The sequence below is a fragment of the Triticum urartu genome, chromosome 7A (genome assembly GCF_056163025.1).
Source record: "Triticum urartu cultivar PI428250 chromosome 7A, HENAU_Tu73, whole genome shotgun sequence".
NCBI lineage: Eukaryota > Viridiplantae > Streptophyta > Magnoliopsida > Poales > Poaceae > Triticum > Triticum urartu.
The window spans coordinates 102,894,372-102,911,904 of record NC_141879.1 but is presented as its reverse complement, the minus strand read 5'-3'; the positions used below and the strand labels follow the sequence as shown (position 1 = coordinate 102,911,904).

Sequence of the window (17,533 nt, the reverse complement as noted above, 5' to 3'; positions counted from 1 at the left end):
GAGGAAGATAGAACTTGATGAGGTTGTTAAACCTCTACTTCAATCGGAAGTGGTGCAACACAGAAAGATGTTTCTGTGGCACCTACATCGGCTGAAGAGGAAGTTAATGATAGTGATCATGAAGCTTCGGATCAAGTTGCTATCGAACCTCGTAGGTTGACAAGGATATGTACTACTCCTGAGTGGTACGGTGATCCTGTCTTAGATATCATGTTGGACAACAATGAACCCACGAGCTATGGAGAAGTGATGGTGGGCCCATATTCCGACAAATGGTTAGAAGCCATGAAATCCGAGATAGGATCCATGTATCAGAACAAAGCATGGACTTTGGTGGACGTGCCCGTTGATCGGCAAGCCATTGAGATAAATGGATCTTTAAGAAGAAGACGGACATGGACGGTAATGTTACCGTCTATGAAGCTCGACTTGTGGCAAAGAGTTTTTCACAAGTTCAAGGAGTTGACTAAGATGAGATTTTCTCACCCGTAGCGACGTTTAAGTCCGTCGGAATCATGTTAGCATTAGCTGTATTTTTCTATTATGAAATCTGTCAGATGGATGTCAAAACAAGTTTTCTTACCAGTTTTCGTAAGAAAAAGTTGTATGTGATACAATAAAAGGTTTTGTCGATCCTAAGGATGCTAAAATGTATGCTGGCTCCAGCGATCCTTCTATGGACTAGAGCAAGCATCTCGGAGTCGGAATATATGCTTTGATGGAGTGATCTAAGCTTTTAGGTTTATACAATGTTTGCTAGAAACTTGTATTTACAAGAAAGTGAGTGGGAGCACTACAACATTTCTGATAAGTATATGTGGATGACATATTGTTGATCTGAAATAATGTAGAATTTCTGGAAAGCATAAACGGTTGTTTGAAGAGTGATTTTCAAAGGAAGACCTAAGATGCTTACATATTGGGCATCAAGATCTATAGAGATAGATCAAAACGCCTGATGATACTTTCAAAGAACGCACACCTTGACATGATTTTGAAGGAGTTCAAAATAGATCAGTCAAAGAAGGGATTCTTACCTGAGTTGTAAGGTGTGAAGTTGAGTAAGACTCAAAGCTTGACCATGGCAGAAGAAAGAGGAAGGATGAAGGTCGTCCCCTATGCTTTTGTCATAGGCTCTATACGGCATGCCATGCTGAGTACCGCACCTGATTTGTGCCTTGCCACATGTCTGGCAAGAGGGTACATAGGTGATCCAGGAGTGGATAACTGGATAGTGGTAAAAAATTATCCTTAGAGGAATAAGGAAATATTTCTCGGTTATGGAGGTGATAAAGAGTTCGATGTTAAGAGTTACGTCGATGCAAGCTTTAACACCTATCCATATGACTATGAGTAGAAAAAACCCGGATATGTATAATGGAGCAACCATTTGGAATAGCTCCAAGTGGAATGTGGTAGCAGCATCTACGATATGACATAAAGTTTTGCGAAGTACATGCGGATCTGATTGTTGCAGACCCGTTGACTATAACATCTCTCACAAGCATAACATGATCAAACCCAGAACTCATTGAGTGTTAATCACATGGTAATGTGAACTAGATAGTTGACTCTAGTAAACTCTTTGGGTGTTAGTCACATGGCGATGTGACCTTGAGTGTTAATCACATAGCGATGTGAACTGGATTATTGACTCTAGTGCAAGTGGGAGAGTGTTGGAAATATGCCCTAGAGGAAATAATAAATTAGTTATTGTTATATTTCCTTGTTCATGATAATCATTTATTATTCATGCTAGAATTGTATTGATAGGAAACTCAGATACATGTGTGGATACATAGACAACACCATGTCCCTAGTAAGCCTCTAGTTGACTAGCTCGTTGATCAATAGATGGTTACGGTTTCCTGACCATGGACATTGGATGTCGTTGATAACGGGATCACATCATTAGGAGAATGATGTGATGGACAAGACCCAATCCTAAGCCTAGCACAAGATCGTGTAGTTCATATGCTAAAGCTTTTCTAATGTCAAGTATCATTTCCTTAGACCATGAGATTGTGCAACTCCTGGATACCGTAGGAATGCTTTGGGTGTACCAAATGTCACAACGTAACAAGGTGTCTATAAAGGTGCACTATGGGTATCTACGAAAGTGTCTGTTGGGTTGGCACGAATCGAGACTGGGATTTGTCACTCCGTGTAATGGAGAGGTATCTCTGGTCCCACTCGGTAGGAAATCATCATAATGTGCACAATGTGACCAAGGAGTTGATCACGGGATGATGTGTTACAGAACGAGTAAAGAGACTTTCCGGTAACGAGATTGAACAAGGTATCGGGATACCAACGATCGAATCTCGGGCAAGTATCATACTAGTAGACAAAGGGAATTGTATACGAGATTGATTGAATCCTTGACATCGTGGTTCATCCGATGAGATCATCGTGGAACATGTGGGAGCCAACATGGATATCCAGATCCCGCTGTTGGTTATTGACCAGAGAGATGTCTCAGTCATGTTTGCATGATTCCCGAACCCGTAGGGTCTACACACTTAAGGTTCCATGACGCTAGGGTTATAGGGAAAGTATGTATGCGGTTACTGAATGTTGTTCAGAGTCCCGGATGAGATCCTGGACGTCACAAGGAGTTCCGGAATGGTCCGGAGGTAAAGATTGATATATAGGAAGTGTGGATTTGGCCATCGGAAGTGTTCCGGGCATCACCGGTAATGTACCGGGACCACCGGAAGGGTTCTAGGGGTCCACCGGGAGGTGCCACCAGCCCCGGAGGCTTTCGTGGGCCAAGAGTGGGAAGGGACCAGCCCCTAGGTGGGCTGGGGTGCCTCCCACCAAGGCCCAAGGCGCCCTCAAGAGGAGAGGGGGCAAACCCTAGGGGCAGATGGGCCCTAAGGCCCACCCTAGGTGTGCCCCCTCTCTCTCCCCCTTGGCCGCCACCCCTAGGGAGGGAACCCTCGGCGGGGGCGCAGCCCCTCCCCTCCCCCTATATATAGTGGAGGTTTTGGGCTTCCCAACACACGAGTCTCTCTCCCCAAGGCGCAACCCTACCTCCCCCCTCCTCGTCTCTCGTAGTGCTTGGCAAAGTCCTGCTGGAGTTCCGCGCTCCTCCTCCACCACCACGCCGTCGTGCTGCTGCTGGACGGAGTCTTCCCCAACCTCTCCCTCTCTCCTTGATGGATCAAGGCATGGGAGATGTCACCAGGCTGCACGTGTGTTGAACACGGAGGTGCCGTTGTTTGGCGCTTAGATCAGAATCGACCGCGATCTAAATCGCCACGAGTACGACTACCTCATCCGCATTCTTGCAACGCTTCCGCTTAGCGATGTACAAGGGTATGTAGATGCACTCCCCTTCCCTTCGTTGCTAGATTACTCCATAGTTTGATCTTGGTGATGCGTAGAAAATTTTAAATTTCTGCTACGATCCCCAACAGAGATAGCCCCAACCTTGTTTGTAAAGGTTCAGTCGCCGCCTTCAAGGGCACCAATACTGTGGCCCTAGTGGCTTCTTGGGGAGCATTGTGCCTCCACACCGCTCCAACGGAGACGTACTTCCTCTCAAAGGGAAGGAACTTCGATAACACATCCTCGTCTCCACCGGCTCCACTCTTGGTTATCTCTTACCTTTACTTGTGCAAGCTTATATTGTGTTGTATCCCTTGCTTGCTTGTGTGCTAGTTGTTTTTGCATCATATAGGTTGCTCACCTAGTTGCATATTTAGACAACCTATTTTAATGCTAAGTTTAATTTGGTAAAGAAAAGCTAACAATTGTTAGTTGCCTATTCACTCCCCCCTCTAGTCAACTATATCGATCCTTTCAATTGGTATCAGGGCCACGTCTCTTTATTAAGGACTTTGCCCATCCAAAGGGTATGGTTGACTCCTCAGACGAGGTGGAGGAGCACTCCGGTGCGAGTCCCCCTTTGGCTGCGGACGATGGGGGATCCTTAGTCTCTCGTGAGGAGTTCAATGTGGCCTTGGACACTGATACGTCTCCAACGTATCTATAATTTTTGATTGTTCCATGCTATTATATTATCTGTTTAGGATGTTTAATGGGCTTTAATTTACCTTTTTATATTATTTTTGGGACTAACCTACTAACCAAAGGCCCAGTGCAAATTGCTGTTTTTTTGCCTATTTCAGTGTTTCGCAGAAAAGGAATATCAAACAGAATCCAAATGGAATGAAACCTTCGGGAGAGTTATTTTTGGAATAAACGTGATCCAGGAGACTTAGAGTGGACATCAAGAAAGAAGCGAGGAGGCCAAGAGGCAGGGAGGCGCGCCCAGGGGGGTAGGCATGCCCCCACCCTCGTGGGCCCCTCGCAGCTCCACCGACGTACTTCTTCCTCCTATATATACCCATATACCCTGAAAACATCCAGGAGCACCACGAAACCCTATTTCCACCGCCCCAACCTTCTGTACCCATGAGATGCCATCTTGGGGCCTTTTCCGCGCTCTGCCGGAGGGGGAATCGATCACGGAGGGCTTCTACATCAACACCATAGCTTCTCCGATGATGTGTGAGTAGTTTACCACAGACCTTCGGGTCCATAGTTATTAGCTAGATGGCTTCTTCTGTCTCTTTGGATCTCAATACAAAGTTCTCCTCGATTCTCTTGGAGATCTATTCCATGTAATTCTTTTTGCGGTGTGTTTGTCGAGATCCGATGAATTGTGGGTTTATGATCAAGATTATCTATGAACAATATTTGATTCTTCTCTAAAATCTTTTATGCATGATTTAAATATCTTTGCAAGTCTCTTCGAATTATCAGTTTGGTTTGGCCTACTAGATTGACCATTCTTGCAATGGGAGAAGTGCTTAGCTTTGGGTTCAATCTTGCGGTGTCCTTTCCTAGTGACATCAGGGGCAGCAAGGCACGTATTGTATTGTTGTCATCGAGGATAAAAAGATGGGGTTTATATCATATTGCTTGAGTTTATCCCTCTACATCATGTCATCTTGCCTAATGCGTTACTCTGTTCTTATGAACTTAATACTCTAGATGCATGCTGGATAGCGGTCGATGTGTGGAGTAATAGTAGTAGATGCAGAATCGTTTCGGTCTACTTGTCGCGAACGTGATGCCTATATACATGATCATGCCTAGTTATTCTCATAATTATTCGCTTTTCTATCAATTGCTCGACAGTAATTTGTTCACCCACCGTAGAATTTGCTATCTTGAGAGAAGCCACTAGTGAAACCTATGGCCCCCGGGTCTATCTTCCATCATATTATTTCCATATCAATTTGCTATTTCTATTACCGTTTATTTTTGCAATCTTTATTTTCCAATCTATATCATAAAAATACCAAAAATATTTATCTTATTATCTCTATCAAATCTCACTTTCGTAAGTGACCGTGAAGGGATTGACAACCCCTTTATCGCGTTGGTTGCGAGGTTCTTGTTTGTTTGTGCATGTACTAGGTGACTTGTGTGCTACCTCCTACTGGATTGATACCTTGGTTCTCAAAAACTGAGGGAAATACTTACGCTACTGTGCTGCATTACCCTTTCCTCTTTAAGGGAAAACCAACGCATGCTCAAGAGGTAGCAGACACATTGAGAACCTCCATGACGGCCGAGGTCAAAGGCATGCTTAAGAATTTTCTTGATGGTCTTAAAGTTTCCACTGCACCGTTGGAAGTGGCCGATCCCACTAACAAGGTGACGTATGCTAACTCCAACAAGGGGGAAGGTACTAGTGATCAAGTTCCTTTGACTAGTGGTAGAAGTGGAAATGGCATCTTTGCCCATGTTGAACCAACAATTACTTATGTAGGACCGGTTCCCTCCACGCATATGAATCATGTTGGTCCTCCTCCCAAGATTGTGAAAAATGAGGATTTTGTCGCTTGGGTCTATCGCTTTAAACATCATTTAAATAATAGCTCTACTAATCTTTGGAAAATTATTGAGCAATGTTTCTACCCACACGACCCAAGCAACTTCACTCCTAGAGAAGCCATAGATCATCAATTCAACGAGTCCGCTCTCTTCATTTTCCAAGAAGCAATTCCACCCGAATATATTGCGCATCTCTGTCCTTTCATCGTGGCCAAGGAAGCATGGCAACATGTCATTCAGATTTAGAAGGGAAGCACAAGCATTCAACGCTCAAACTTTGAAGTGGTGCAAGATGAAGCCGATGAGTTTGCAATGAATGAAGATGAAGAACCTCAAGATCTTTACCGGAAGTTAACCACTCTTGCGGTCTCACTCCAGATCATGGGGGCAAGGATACGGATGACAAGTGGATCAAGCGCAAGTTTCTCAATGCCATGATGCCTTACCATAAGGCCATGTCCTCCGGCATCCTTCAAAGGCCGGACTTTCATGCCTTGTCCTCCAGTGAAGTGTTGGATGAGTTTGTTGCAATGAGGATCTTGGACAAGACCGCCGATAATGCGGCATTGCATTCTCAACGAGCAAAGAAGGCCAACCTTGCTTTGAAGGCCAAGGCTAGTGTGGAAGAAGCGGGTGAAGAGGAAGAAGAGGAGTGTAGCCCCGAAGATACAAAATATGCTTATCATGAGCACATGTGAAAGGATCGATACGGTCGACTAGGGGGGGGGGTTGAATAGGAGACTACAAATTTTAATCTTTCTTGTAGATTTTAAGGCTTAGAGGATAAAAGAGTTCACTAGATATGCAACTAGGTGAATGCAACCTATATGACAAGCAAGCTCCAAGAAGAAAAGCTAGGCAAAAAACTACTTAGCAAGCCAACAAGCATACAACAACAAAGAAAGGTGCGGGAAAGGATTAACCACAAGTGAGACGAGGATGTGGATTTTAACCCAAAGTTCACTCTTCCTTGGGGAAGAGCTAATCTCCGTTTGGAGCGGTGCCGGAGCCAAAGCTTGCGGAATGCCACCAAAGGCTCACCGTATTCTCCTTCGAGTCACCCCCAATGGATGAGCCTCGAACCACTCGGGGTTGGTCTTGAAGGCGACCACCACACCTTTACAAACTTGTCCAGAACACACCACAAGCAAGGAAGCTTCCGGAGGAACCTCTAACCGCCTAGGAGCCCAAGCTCCAAGAGTAACAAGTCAATGGGGAAGAAATGTTGCGGGGAACGCAATTTGGTTTGGTCAAGTTGTAGATCGGGTCTTACTCTCCCAATCCCCAAAGTTTCAACAAGTTTGGGTGGAGGGATTGAGAGTATTGAGCAAAATGGGGTGTAGCAATGGTGGAGCTCAACAAGACATTAGGGTTAAAGGTTGGAGGAGGAAGAAAGGCCTTTTTATAGCGTTCATGGGCTGGTGGGGATTTCTGCCCGTTGGACCCCGTGCGCACGGGCTAAGTCAGCCCCGTGCGCATGGGGTATCTAGAGACAATCGCACCACCCCGTGCGTACGGGGGTCAAAAGACCCCGTGCGCACCGGGTATCCAGAGAGTTACGCAGTACCCCATGCGCATGGGGGTCAAAAGACCCCGTGCGCACGGGGTACCCAGAGAGTTACCCAGTACCCCGTGCGCACGAGGGTCAAAAGACCCCATGCGCACGGGGTACCCAGTAACTTACTGTTGCACCTTTCTGAGTACCACATCACACACACTAGGTTCATATGAGGTGGTTGGAGTGGGAAGGGTAAGAGAGTAAGGCTCGGCAAAGGCATTCCCACACAACATTTATCCACACAGACCCCTCTTAATAGTGCGGTCTTTCCTACGACTCGAAGCAAACCAAAACTAAACCTTCGAAGCGTCGAAAGACCACGCCTTTGTCCTTTTTGAAATGGGGGGTCGCACATCTCCATCGCAGGCACTTAGAACCAATAACCTGAGATAAAATTTAGCAACCGATATTAGTTCAACTAACCACATTGTCATCACACCAAAATATAGCTTAAGTGCCATTAGCACTTTCAATCTCCCCCTTTTTGGTGCATTGATGACAACTTGGTTAGAGCATGGCAAAGAGGATAAATAGATAGAAGGCCATGGAACAAATAATGATCATGATAGCTCCCCCTATATGTGTGCCTGAAAACAAGAATGCATCTAGTACACCCATAGGAGGTTCGACCAAGATCTTTATTGATAAGTCATGAGATTCATCAAGATAAACCTATAACGGTGCCTAGATCTCATGACACAGTGTGGTGAGCAAATAATGTGAGACCCAATAAGCATAAGAGGATAATAGCAAGGTTCAATAATAAAGCTAGAGTCTCAGAATAACGCTAGAGGCTCACAACCACACAGACAGAAAGGAAATAAGAGTATCTCAAGCCAACTAAAACCAACCAACAGTGAGAAACACGAGGCTTGAGATCTCAACACACCCACGAACACACAATCACACACACCACTTCTCCCCCTTTGTCATCAAGACAACAAAAAGGAGAGAAATGGCGACACGAGACCCACTAGACAAGAGGAGGAGCACTCGAGGCATCATCATCATCATCAAAACGCCACCCGGCCATTGGGAAAGACCGAGCAGTGGCCTCACTATCGACGTCCTCAGAACCTGGACCGACCTCCTCACCAGCAGCAGCCCTTGTTGCCTTCTGCTCACGCCGAACAAGCTTCTCCTTGTTGATTTCCTTGATCTGACGACGCTGAATCGACTGACACATCTTGAACATGTCGCTCAAGGTCTTGAACAGCGACTTCTTCTCTCCCTTGGCAAAGATGGCCTCAGAGCCAACAGACTTGGCCTTACCACGAGGGATCCGTGCAGTAGAGGACATGCCTGGAGTGTAAGTAGCACGATCCTCAGGCCTAGGGTTGCGCCCCTTCTTGGGCACATAGGGAGCAGGAGCAGCTGGGGTCTAGTTGGAGTTGCGCTTGGGAACAACAGTCTTGAAGCTAGAAATGTACTTTGCTAGACAGACGGTCTCAATCAACGCCTATATGAAAGGAGCATAGATCAAAGACTTGTTCTCTTGTACACACTGACGCAACTCGTAGTACATGAAATCCAAAACATCCACTTTCTTCTTCTGATGAAGATACACAAAGACATCAAGCATGGAGCTCCGAATGTTATGGGAATTCCCGGCCTTTGGAGTGAGGGTATACCGCAGGATATGGCGCATGGTGTCATAGAGGGGCAAGAGGTCTTTGATTGACCGAGTGACAAACGACTTCTCTTGTTTGTAAGCAAAGGCAATCTCATCCTTAGTGCGCTGCCCACTTTCCCGAACAATGCCAAACTCATCAGAAACAGTCTCTTCATCCATGAATGGGTAGGGAATGATCTCGGAGAACTTTGCCATAGGAGCTGAGCACTGATACGTTCCGGACATCCATGTGAGGGTGTGAGCAGAATCATTGGAGAAGTACAGAGTGGCAAAGAACTGCATCACTAGATCTTCATTGTAGGGGTGGTTGAAGGTGACAAACGGAATCAGACCCAGTCGTCCAAGAGCGGAGTACACACCGGGATACAAATGATCATTGTCGCACAAACTCTCAGTGTTGACTTGCTTGTGAGGAGCAAACTTCTTTGACTTGGTCATAAGAAGCTCATGATAGATTCTTTGCTGAAACCCTTTCTTGAAAAGGGGATCCATTCCCATACTCGTGGCCTTAACATACGGATGGTTCTGTCTCTCAGCCCAGATCTCTGGCTTGGTCCACTTGACAAGAGGCATATTCCGGAGGTCACGCCTGCCCGGAGTGGCTTCCTCCGGACTAGACTCCTCTTCCTCTTCTTCATCTTCCTCACCACGATCATCTTCTTATCTTCCTCACCATGATCCTCTTCTTCTTCTATCTCATCATCTTGTGAGTCATATTCTTCCTCAGATTCATCGGAAGCCTCAACAACGGGCCGCTTTGAGGCTGCACAGCGAGCACGACCCTGACCTGTCCCAGACCCCTGACCCATGCCTTCAGACGGCTGACGACGAGCAATGGTGAAGTCCTTTGATCCTCCTTTTGCACGCTTGCGATGAAGCTCAGACCTCTTGTCAGCGGAGTCTTAAACACACACAAAAACCCAACAACACAAAGCACGAGGCACAAATGAGTACAAGTGCAAGATAAATGGAAAGGAGATAGACAAAAGTCTAGGCAATAGTTCCTGGATAATCCGTGCGCACGGGGGTTTAGACCCCGTGGGCACGGGGGTCCCGTGCGCACGGTACAGGACCGTGGGCACGGGGCCCCATGCGCATGGGGCCCCGTGCGCACGGGGGTCAAACACCCCATGGACACGGGGGTCTCCCAGTGGCAGCCACTACCAGAAAGAGCTCCGGGAGTGGGTGCAGCAGAGGGACCAACGGATCTAAGCACTAGACTTCTATCTACAAACTAGTTGAGGCCAAACGAATCTAGGGAGCAAAGAAACCCTAAAGCTAGAACGAAAGAAGGGAACTCAAGGAGATGGAACAAGAGGAGAGGACCAACCGGAGGAGGACCCCATCAGGATCCAGATCCATGGAGGAAGAACTCCGACAAAGCCTGGAGGAGCTCCGGCGAGTGGAGGCGACGACGGCGGCGCTGGAGGCTTCCTGGGGAGTGGAGGGGGCGAATGGGTGGGAGTGAACCCGAGCCCCCCACGCCCCACCTCTTCAGGACCAGAAACCGCAGACCCCGTGCGCACGGGCTAAGTGAGCCCCGTGCGCACGGTACAGAGCCCGTGGGCACGGGGCCCCGTGTGCACGGTACAGGCCCGTGCACACGGGGTATTCAGGAACTTTGACATGAGTGGATCTTTAAATACAGGGTTGAGTGTATACTCTTACCCCTACTTCACAAGGCACTCGGTCTACGTTTCTGAACACGCCGCAAGGAAAGTCCTATCACTATGGAAAGGGTATATGTGGAACACTTGTACCAAAAAGAAGCGAGGAGAACCAACCAAAAAAGAAAAGAACCACCACACCACATACACGAAACAAACACGGACAAGCCTCAAGCGAGGGCGGTGGCACCGTGAAGATATGAACCTTGGGCCCAAGACCAATACTCATCTTTGAAGCACAAGTACCACCTAAAGTGGCTTATGTGAAAGATTGTGTTTGTTTTATGCACTTCTAGGATAAGATAGCTCATGAGTTGAGCTAGCTCCCCCTAGACATGTGCCTACATCTAAGAAAGATAGTACATGAGTATGTGTGAGCGAGCAAGAGTTTCATCCGAAGTTACTAATATCCACGATATTTAGCTCATGCCTTAACTCGTGGAATCTTGCTTCATCAAGGGGCTTGGTGAAGATTTCTGCTAGTTGATTCTCGGTGTTGACATGGAGTAACTCAATGTTTCCCTTGGCCACATGATCTCTAATGAAATGATGACGAATCTCAATATGCTTGGTCTTGCTATGTTGAACCGGATTCTCGGTGATCTTGATGGCACTTTCATTGTCACACCAAAGAGGCACTTTGTCACATTTGACACTGTAATCCATCAAAGTTTGCCTCATCCATAGTAATTGGGCACAACAACTTCCAGCAGCAATATACTCGGCTTCGGCTATGGAGAGAGATATACAATTTTGCTTCTTTGAAGACCAACTTACCAACGATCTCCCTAGGAATTGACATGAGCCGGATGTGGACTTGCGATCAACCTTGTCTCCGGCCCAATCCGAATCTGAGTAACCCATTAACTCAAATGATGATCCCTTGGGATACCAAAGGCCCAAGTTTTGGGTATGAACCAAATATCGAAGGATCCTTTTCATTGACGAATAGTGGCTCTCCTTAGGAGCGGATTGAAATCTTGCACACATACACACACTCAACAGAATATCTGGCCTAGATGCACAAAGGTAAAGCAAGGAACCGATCATAGAGCGATATACCTTTTGATCCACTTCTTTACCATTTGGATCAAGATGAAGTTGACCATTTGTGGCCATGGGTGTCTTCATTGGCTTGACATCTTGCATTTTGAATCTCTTGAGCATGTCTTGGATATAACGAGATTGATTGATGAAGGTTCCGCCTCTCAATTGCTTCACTTGAAAACCGAGAAAGAACTTCAACTCTCCCATCATGCTCATCGCAAATTCCTTAGTCAGAAGATTCTCAAACTCAATGTTAATAGCATGGTTAGTTGACCCAAAGATAATATCATCAACATATATTTGGCAGACAAACAACTCTCCTTTTACCCTCTTCGTAAAGAGAGTGGAATCTATTACCCCAATCTGGAACCCCTTCTCGCTTAGGAACGCCGTATGGTGATCATACCAAGCACGAGGTGCTTGTTTGAGTCCATAGAGTGCCTTATGGAGTTCATAAACGTGAGAGGGATGATCGGGTCTTCAAAACCGGGTGGTTGCTTGACATACACCAACTCCTTAAGAGGACCATTAAGAAATGCACTCTTAACATCCATTTGATATAATTTGAAATCATGATGAGAGGCATAAGCAAGCAAGATGCGAATGGATTCGAGACGGGCAACGGGGGCAAAAGTTTCACCAAAATCCAAACCTTCAACTTGGGTGAAACCTTGTGCCACTAACCTTGCCTTGTTCCTTATTACTTGTCCATATCCATCTTGTTTGTTCTTGAAAATCCACTTTGTTCCAATGACATTATGAAATTCCTTGGGTCTTTCTACAAGGGTCCACACTTTGTTTTGTGTGAAGTTGTTGAGTTCTTCATGCATGGCATCTATCCAATCCGGATCGTCAAGGGCATCTTCCACCTTAAGGGGGGTTCAACACAAGAGACAAACGAGTGATGTTCACAAAAGTTTGCCAAACGCCTACGAGTAGTTACCCCCTTTTTGATGCTCCCGTAGATGTTCTCAGTGAGGTGTTGAAGATGTTTTAGCTTGGCGGCCACTTTTTTCTCTTTGCAGTCAAGCTCTTCTTCACTTGGTTTTGGACTTGATGAAGAAGCTTGCCCTTGAGATTGCTTTAGCCTTGGAGACACTCTTCTCTTTGCAACCACAGGTTCTTGCTCAGTAGGAAGTGATGACGATGAAGACACTTGTGGTTGGGGTTGATCTTGATCTTGATCATGACTTTGAGCTTGATCTTGAGCCTCAATGATTGGTTCTTCATTATTCGGAAGAGTTTGCTCTTGATCTTGCTCAGGAATATGAGGGTCTTGATCTTGTTCTTGGATAGGTTCATTACTTCCCAAGGCATCTTGTACAAGTGGTGTCGGTGATGACTTCCCTTGTGGAAAATCCTCAAGAGGGGCTCTTACTCCTTCTTCTTCTACTTGGACATGGTGTGTTTCTTGTGGGAGAATGTGGCCTATCCCCATTGTCCTTATAGCTTGTGAAGGAGCCTCATCACCTACAACACTAGGAACAATTTGCTCCATGCGGGAGCCGTTATCTTCATCAAACTCCACATTTACCGTTTCCTCAATGCGTCCGGTGGATTTATTGAGAACTCGGTAAGCATAGGAGTTTGATGCATATCCAACAAATATGCCCTCATAAGTTCTAGACTCAAATTTAGCTAACCGGGATTTTTTGTTTAAAATGAAACACTTACAACCGAATACCCCAAAGTATTTGACGTTGGGCTTTCTCCCAATTAGGAGCTCATAAGGGGTCTTGTTCTTGAGCTTGCGAAGATAAAGCCGGTTTGAAGCATGGCACGCGGTGTTGATGGCTTCTGCCCAAAGCTTGTATGGTGATTTGTACTCATCAAGCATGGTCCTAGACATCTCAATAAGAGTCCGATTCTTCCTCTCCACAACACCATTTTGTTGGGGAGTATATGGTGCGGCATATTGGTGCTTTATCCCTCCTTCACTCAAGAATTCATCCATTGTATAGTTTTTGAACTTGGTGCCATTGTCACTTCGGATTGCCTTGATCTCACAGTTATGTTGACGTTGAGCTTCTTTGGCAAAGTTGATGAAGGTTTCTTGAGTTTCATCTTTAGTCTTGAGAAAGAACACCCAAGTATATCTTGTGAAGTCATCAACAATGACAAGGCAATATCTCCTTCCTCCCAAACTATCATATGTTGGAGGCCCAAATAGATCCAAATGGATAAGCTCGAGGGGCCTCAAGGTGGTGATGATAGTCTTCACTTTATGAGCTTTTTCATGAAGCTTTCCGGCAATGCAAGCACTACAAGGACGATCTTTGGCAAAAGACACATTGGTTAGTCCAAGAATGTGCTCCCCCTTTAAGAGAGCTTGTAAATTTCTCATGCCCATGTGGGCTAGCCTATGGTGCCATAGCCACCCCACGTCGGCCTTGGCCATTAGGCATGTTGCAAGATGAGTTTTCTCTTTTGAGAAATCAACCACGTAAAGGTTGTCTTCAACATTCCCAACAAAGACCACTTTGATATTGCTCCTCTTAAAGACGGTCACATGGAATTCACCAAAATGTGAATCATATCCGGCACGAGCCAATTGAATAGTTGAAAGTAAATTGTAGTGAAGGGATTGGACAAGCATGACATTTGCAAGAGATGAATCATTAGAGATTACCACCTTGCCCAAACCCAATACCTTTCCCTTGCTATTGTCACCGAAGGAGATGTTCGACGAGGCCTTGAGTGAATCAACGAACTCCACAAGCATCTCCCTTTCTCCAGTCATATGATTGGTGCATCCACTGTCGATCACCCATTGAGTTCCACCGGAGACATAGTCCTACAATAATCAAGCTTTGGTTATAGGTACCCATTTTGCAATGGGTCCTGGTGAGTTAGCAACAAGGGTCTTGGGAACCCAAATAGTCCAAGCATAATCATCATAGTTAGTTCCAACAAATTTTGCAAAGGTATAGCCATCATCTCCTCTCATGAGAACATATGATGGATTGTTCTTGCCGGAAAAATTCTTGGGAATAGCCTTGTCCCTAATGACCTTACCATTCCCAACACCCTTCATTTCCTTATCCTTCTCCTTGTGCCCTTCTTGCACAAACACTACCTTTTGGGGAGGGGAAGGAGTCGGACGATCTTCTTCTTCTTCTTCTTCTTCTTCTTCTTCTTCTTCTTCTTCTTACCACTCTTAGATGCGGGATTAAACCAAACTCCCTCCTTGGCAACACACTCCTTTTGGTTGCTCAAGAGATCATTTAGGTTTTTCTCCCCTTGGATGCATGATACAAGCCCTTTCTCAATTTGAGCTTTCAACTTCTTATTTTCCTCTCGAAGAGAGGTGCAATCATGAGCAAAGTTAGCCATACAAGCATCATCATTTAAATCAATATGAGGTACGGAAGTGAGAGCCTTAATGGTTGTAGCTTTTAATTGAGCATAAGACTCGGTGAGAGCAATGAGGTCACCTTTGACAACCTTGGAACTAATCACAAGGAACTCATGCTCCTCAACAAGTCTGGTATGGTCAACTAGAAGTTTTTCAACTCTAACGTTAAGAGCATCTTTATTCTCAAGAGCAAGTTGCAAAGCATCGTTGGTTTTAACAAAGTCAATTTGATGAGCAGATAAGGCTTCCTCAAGTGATGCTCTCATGACACTCTCTTCATTAAGTTCGTGCTCGAGGAGATCAACTCTCTCTTTTTCCTCTATAAGGAGGTTCTCAACGTTCTCAATAAAGTCATCGCGTTCGGCGAGTGACTTAAGTAGATCGCCAAAACGAGCATGAGCTTCACCATGAAGAGTTTTCATGAAAGCCATTAAGGATTCCTCATCATTATACACACCCTCCTCACACTCATCCTCCACTATCTCACATGAGACATTGGGAGTGTAGTTGTCGGGTCTCTTGGGTTTGGACTTTGTTTTTACCTCTTTGGCCATGAGGCATCGATGAGTGAATGGCTTGTCCTCGTTTGGAGAGTCGAAGAGGCCGGTGGTGGAGGAGGAGGTAGTGGCATGCATGGCGAAGGCGGCCGTGCCCACTTGATCATCATCAACGTCATCTTCATTGTTGGAAATATGCCCTAGAGGCAATAATAAATTAGTTATCATTATATTTCATTGTTCATGATAATCGTTTATTATCCATGCTAGAATTGTATTGATAGGAAACTCAGATACATGTGTGGATACATAGACAACACCATGTCCCTAGTAAGCCTCTAGTTGACTAGCTCGTTGATCAATAGATGGTTACAGTTTCCTGACCATGGACATTGGATGTCATTGATAACAGGATCACATCATTAGGAGAATGATGTGATGGACAAGACCCAATCCTAAGCCTAGCACAAGATCGTGTAGTTCGTTTGCTAAAGTTTTTCTAATGTCAAGTATCATTTCCTTAGACCATGAGATTGTGCAACTCCTGGATACCGTAGGAGTGCTTTGGGTGTGCCAAACGTCACAACGTAACTGGGTGGCTATAAAGGTACACTACAGGTATCTCCAAAAGTGTTTGTTGGGTTGGCACGAATCGAGACTGGGATTTGTCACTCCGTGTAAACGGAGAGGTATCTCTGGGCCCACTCGGTAGGACATCATCATAATGTGCACAATGTGACCAAGGAGTTGATCACGGGATGATGTGTTACGGAACGAGTAAAGAGACTTGCCGGTAACGAGATTGAACAAGGTATCGGATACCGACGATCGAATCTCGGGCAAGTACAATACCGCTGGACAAAGGGAATTGTATACGGGATTGATTGAATCCTCGACATCGTGGTTCATCCGATGAGATCATCGTGGAACATGTGGGAGCCAACATGGGTATCTAGATCCCGCTGTTGGTTATTGGCCGGAGAGTTGTCTCGGTCATGTCTGCATGGTTCCCGAACCCGTAGGGTCTACACACTTAAGGTTCGGTGACGCTAGAGTTGTTATGGGAAATAGTATGTGGTTACCGAAGGTTGTTCTGAGTCCCGGATAAGATCCCGGACATGACGAGGAGCTCCGAAATGGTCCGGAGGTGAATATCGGTATATTGGACGAAGGGTATTGGAGTCCGGAATTGTTCCGGGGGTACCAGGTGATGACCAGCGTGTCCGAGAGGGGTTTCGGAGGCCCCGGCAAGCGTTGGGGGGCCTTATGGGCGAAGGGGAGAGGGCACATCAGCCCACTAAGGGGTTGAGCGCCCCTCCCACCCCATCTCATGTAACCAGGAGAGGTGGGGGCGCCACCCCTAGGGCAGCCGCCCCTCCCGGCTTGGGGGGCAAGTTTCCTAGGGGGTGGGGGCGCCCAAACCCATCTAGGGTTTCCCCTATGGCTGCCGCCCCTCCCCTAGGGAACCCTAGGGCGCCTCCCCCTCCTCCCTTCCCCCTATATATAGTGAGGGAGAGAGAGGGCAGCCGCACCCCTTCCCCTGGCGTAGCCCTCCCTCCTCCTACACCTCCTCCTCCTCCATAGTGCTTGGCGAAGCCCTGCTGGAGAACCACGAGCTCCATCACCACCACGCCGTCGTGCTGTTGTTGGACTCTCTTCCTCAACCTCTCCCTCCTCCTTGCTGGATCAAGGCGTGGGAGACATCTCCGTTCCGTACGTATGTTGAACGCGGAGGTGCCGTCCGTTCGGCGCTAGGATCATCGGTGATTTGGATCACGACGAGTACGACTCCATCAACCCCGTTCACTTGAACGCTTCCGCTTAGCGATCTACAAGGGTATGTAGATGCACTCTCCTTCCCCTCGTTGCTAGATTACTCCATAGATTGATCTTGGTGATGCGTAAAAAATTTTAAATTTCTGC

The 17,533-nt window shown here is 46.3% G+C and overlaps 1 pseudogene; it reads right to left on the bottom strand.

Annotated features, from left to right (window-relative positions):
• Nucleotides 1-11,101: 11,101 nt before the first annotated feature.
• LOC147958288 (secreted RxLR effector protein 161 pseudogene) lies at nt 11,102-11,860 on the bottom strand (annotated as a pseudogene).
• Between the last annotated feature and the right edge of the window lie 5,673 nt (nt 11,861-17,533).